Consider the following 5,109-nt stretch of genomic DNA (forward strand, 5'->3'; position numbering starts at 1 on the left):
CCCAGCCCTATCCCGGGCGCTTCTGTGGGGGCAGCCAGAGCCCCAGGCTGTGCTGTTGGGAAGTGGCCTGAGCCCCCCCCGGAGCGGGAGGCTGACTTGCAGAGCACAGAGGTTCCTCCGGGGCTCGGCTCTTACTCGCAGGAGCAAACTGAGTGTCACTGCCAAGGCCACTGCAGGGCTGCAGCCACCTGCAGTCCCTGGGCTGTGGAAATCTGGGAGCCCAGGGCCTGGCTGGTAAGGAAAGAGATAAAGCAGCCTGGCCATTCCCAGTGGTAACGGAGGCTGGGAGCTGGAGGTGCTTTGGGCAGCCTCGTTCCACGTTACCTCATCTGCAATAGATGTAATAAATCAGAATCTGCTCCGGGGCCGCAGCCACCCGAATGTCACCTGCAGGGGGGACACCCCTGCCTGCCCTTCCCAAATCCAGCAGCAGCAGGGATGCTGCTTGACGTTATCCCGTGGATATCAGGGGTCTGGGAACAAAGTGGGGCCGTTAAACCAGGCAACTTGGGCCTGGCTTGGACTTCAGTGGGAGCACAAAGCCTGCTCAGGGAAAAAAACTGAGGTACAATCTGGCTTCTTCCCACTGGATTTGTGCTCGTGCCACTCCCAAATTCATATGGATTTTTGTCAGAGGCAAACGCAATTCCACGGCCCGAATTCCCAAGGAACATGGAATAGGCACAAATAACCCCAAATTTTCCTCTTTTACCACTTGTTTCTGCAGTAGCCAAAAAATAATGGGATTTAATTTTTTTATCACTCCCCCTCTGTAATTTAAACAGAATTTGGGAATGACTTGGATATTTTCCTTTACTTAGAAAGTCAAAGGGTTTAAGCCCCTGTTTTGGGATCCCAGGAATGTTGTGGAGAAGCTGCTTGATGTTTTTTGGACAGGATCAGCAAATATCTTTCCTGATTAGTGTTGTAATGAGGAATAATTGAAATAATAGAGGAACAACTAAGCCATAGGAACATATAGAGTGGAATTAAGTCGTGGAAGTTTATGCTGTTAATTGCTGGAATCTTCCTTAAATGCCTGGAATCCTGGAGCACTAAAAGCTGTCCTATAAACAATTTTGCTTTGAGCTCCAAATGATTCCTTTCCCTCTTTTTCCCCCCTTCGTCTGCTCTGATAAACAAAGTCGTTTTGGAAGCTTTACAGATCAAACATTTACTCCTCGTGGTAAACTTGTTGTAGCTGGAAATCTGGAGCTCTGCAATCCCGGGAAAAGGGGAGAGAGTCCGGGTGGCCTGTGGTTTTCAGGGATTTAAATCCTGCTGGGATTTAACTCAGCTCCCATCAGCCAACAAAACCCTGCGGTTGTTCCATAAGGAGCAGTTATGGTTTAAAGTGCTTTTCCCGATGTTTTCCCAGATTCCAGGGCGGTGGACACCAGAGAGAAGAGCAGGAATAACCTGGGAATGTTTCCTAGGATGTAGCATGTAAAATTAATACACATGTAAGAGGATGTGCCATCTGCCAGTGGCCACTCCACAGAGTTCCTCGGCAGCCAGGAGGGATGACGCCAGCACATCCCAGCCCCTGCAATAATTCAATTTGCTCTTATTTCTTTGGAAAAGTGGCTGCCTGAGGCGACTTATTTTTGGGCATCTGGGAGATCCAATGTCCCCAAAATCCACCCCTTGTGCCGCTCGAAGGTTTCCAACCTGGGAATTTGGGCCCAAATCCCTGGATTGGTAACACCAACCTGCTGAATTTTTATCACTGAGCTGTTTGCATGGAAAACTTCCTGCCTGGTGCTTCTCAGGTTGGAATGACCAAATGCTTAATTAATTTTTTAATCTTTTCCACCGCTGCTGTGGAATTTCTTTTCCCAGCAAACTACGGGAACTAGGAAAAGCCTGGAAGAGAGAGCTGGGAGGGTTTATTCCTTCTGCCAAGGAGCGGTTGAGCTGTGCCTCCACCGAGCAGGTGGATGGAAACTTGGGGTTGTTTGGGTGGATTTTGGGGCAGTCACAGCACCGTTGGTCTGAGAACCGTCGTGGCAGTAGCTCCTTAACTGCACCTTTCTGTGCTCCCGGTAGTGATGCCTGTAGGAGCTGCTCCCTGTTGTTGTCTGTGCTGATGGGGATCCAGTTTGGAAACTGCTGCTGGGTTTTCTGTGGGCCCTTGTGGAATTTGGCTGCACTTAGCGACTGTAAAGGTTTTCTTGTCGCCTTCCTGGTGGCTCCGGCCCTTCCTGCCCTTTAGCCAGCTCTGGAATATGTGTGTGTGTGACCCCTGCTCTGTCACGTGTGTGTGTGACCCCTGCTCTGTCATGGAGGTGTATGGCACCCTGCTTTGTCATACATGTGTGTGTATGTGGCACCCTGGTTCATCATATAGGTGTGTATATGTGGTGTATATGTGGCCTTCTGCTTTGTCGTGTGTGTGTGTCACTCTGCTCTGTCATGTGTGTGTATGTCCCTGCTGTGTCATGTGTGTGTATGTCCCTGCTGTGTCACACGTGTGTATGTCCCTGCTGTGTCACACGTGTGTATGTTCCTGCTGTGTCACACGTGTGTGTCCCTGCTGTGTCACACGTGTGTATGTCCCTGCTGTGTCACACGTGTGTATGTCCCTGCTGTGTCACACGTGTGTATGTCCCTGCTTTGTCATGTGTGTGTGTGTATCCCATGTATATGTTCCTTCTCCGTCCTGTGTCCATATGGGATCTCTGTCCTGATGCCCTTCCTTGATCAGTGCTTCATTCCCAGATCCAGGGAGGCTCCCCAAGGAGATCTCCCTTTGCATCCTTCCCCTTACACCACCTCAGGCCTGGAGGTCCTGGAAAAGTGTATGTTAAAAACCCAACCCAAATCCCTGTGGAACATCACGTGTGTGGCAGTCAGGATTTCTGCTGGGATCATTTAGGGGTCCAAAACCGGGAAAGCATTGAAATGCCCGAATTAATTCTTAGGCATGGATGTAATCCCCAGGAAAACAGGGATGCAGCTCTTTTTGTTCTATAGCATCTGCAAACCAGACTCTGTTTTTCCTGAGTAAAAGCCAGGCTTGCTTGTGGAAATTTGGGATCGTGGGGCTGACGTGCTCTTCCCCCCGCCTGTACATTTAAATACGCTCGACCTATTTGAGAAACAACTGATCCGAGGCTTTGGTGATATTAAATCCAGCTAAATAAGATTCCCGATGGAATATCAAGGCTCTAATTGAATCTCGGGGGTTCTGGGCCCGTTCAGACACAGCCTTGGAGTTGTTTTGTGCTTCCTGACGTCAGCCCAGAGCGTGATTGAATTAGGGCCCGGGATTGTGGGAGCACCTGCCAGGGCCGCCGGGCTGGAGGGTCCGGCAGCGCTGCCAGGACAGACCCTGCCGGCAACGTCGGCGCTGGGAGAACAACTGCTGTGGAGTGAAGGGGGCAAAGCCATGGGAGCTGCCCCAACTCCTCTGTCCTTGCTGATGGCCCAACGCTGCTCCTGTTCGTGGTGACCGTGGGATGGGACAGGACAGGCTGGAGTATCGGGATCTAATGCCATTACACAAAAGAGACTCATTTCTTCAGGATTTTGGGAACAAAGACATGCAGGGATGAGGCTGGGACAAGTGTCACTGTAATTCCAGCTCCCCGAGGCTGTTTGGGTGGGATTTGGGAGCACTTGTGAGCTGCACTTCCACAGGGTACAGCCCAGTTTTCCTCATTTTTTTAAGGGACAATTGACAGCAGGGATTTTGGGAGAGGAGCAGGGATGGTTTGCCTTTCTGATCAGGCACATCCACCAGCAGAGCTGGGAGGAAGTGAGAGCCTAAGTGTTACCTGAGACCTGTGTCCGGGGTTTGCCCACAGGAGAATCCCACTCTTTGCCTCTCCTGCTTGTCCTGGATGAACTGTTCTCCTTCAAAAACATAAAATGGAGTGTTAAATCCCAAGCAGAGCCCGGCACATTCCTCATCCTGCAGGGTTGGAGCCGGCAGCAAACACGTCGCTTAACTTTGGGTTTCTGCCTCTAATCCCTTTGTTGATTTTATCCTCCTTGGAAAGATCCACTTACTTAGGAAATACTGGGGCTTGTTGGATAAACAGAGGAAAATTCACATTCCTAAAATTAGCTGTCTTGTAAACACCACAAATTAGAGCATTAATGTAGGAACCGGCACGGTCACTGATGGACAGCACAGTTTTGCCCTCTCCTACTGTTTTCCTTTACATTCCATATATTTTTTTCTCCTTTATATTCCATATCTTTTTTCTGATCTATATTCCGCGTATTTTCCCCTCATTTTTATTCCGTGTGTGTTTGGTCTCCTTGCTCAGTGTCTGCCTGTAGAGCTGACATGGTTAATTGGTGGCAGTGCCGGGTGCGCGGCCGCTCCGCGCTCGTGCCGAGCTCTGATTAAGAGGTTTGGGCGGTGTGGAAAACCCGTGCTTCCCTTGGCTGGGGTGCACAGCAAACCCTGGGAATGTGTTGGGATCCAACTAGGAAGTTAGCCTGGAAAAATATCCGGGACCAGACCACAAACCCAGAGTTTGGGGTGGCTTTTATCAGCTCGCCGGCTCTGTTCGCTTGCTCAGGTGCCCAGTACTGCTTCCCTGGATGTGGGACAAATCCTTAGCCATGAAATTATTGGGATTAAAGGGTCATTTTCCTTGTAACCACAGACTCAGTTTAGCTGAGGAACAAGCACACTGTCAAATTAAAAAATAAATATATATATAATATGTTTATAAAGTGATTGTCTAGACAGGAAAAACTCTTCATTATCTGAACGCTGCAGGGCGAGACTGAGTCTGTTGGGGACAAAACTGAGTCTTTTTGGGGCAAATTTGAGTCATTTTGTGGCAAAATGGAGTCTTTTTGCTGAGCAAACCCAGAGTAGAAGGCTCTGCCATGGCCTCGTGAGTGTGATGTAGGGCAGTGGTGACACACCTTCGGGAAATTGGGATTCTCCTGCGTCCGGACCGCAGGGCCGCCTGGATGTGACCAGTGCAACAACTGCTTGATTCCAATGACCCTCTGTAATTCCAGCATTGCCCTGGTTAAGGTTATTAAGAAGAGGTTGTTTACCTAAAATTTAGGAACGGAGGGAGGAAGTGAAACCCCTGAAAGCCCGAAGTGAGCAGATCAAGTGATTCCTATTTGCATTTT

This window comes from Pipra filicauda, unplaced genomic scaffold (assembly GCF_003945595.2).
Source record: "Pipra filicauda isolate LSUMZ 115617 unplaced genomic scaffold, ASM394559v2 scaffold661_size620017_pilon, whole genome shotgun sequence".
Classification (NCBI taxonomy): Eukaryota; Metazoa; Chordata; class Aves; order Passeriformes; family Pipridae; genus Pipra; species Pipra filicauda.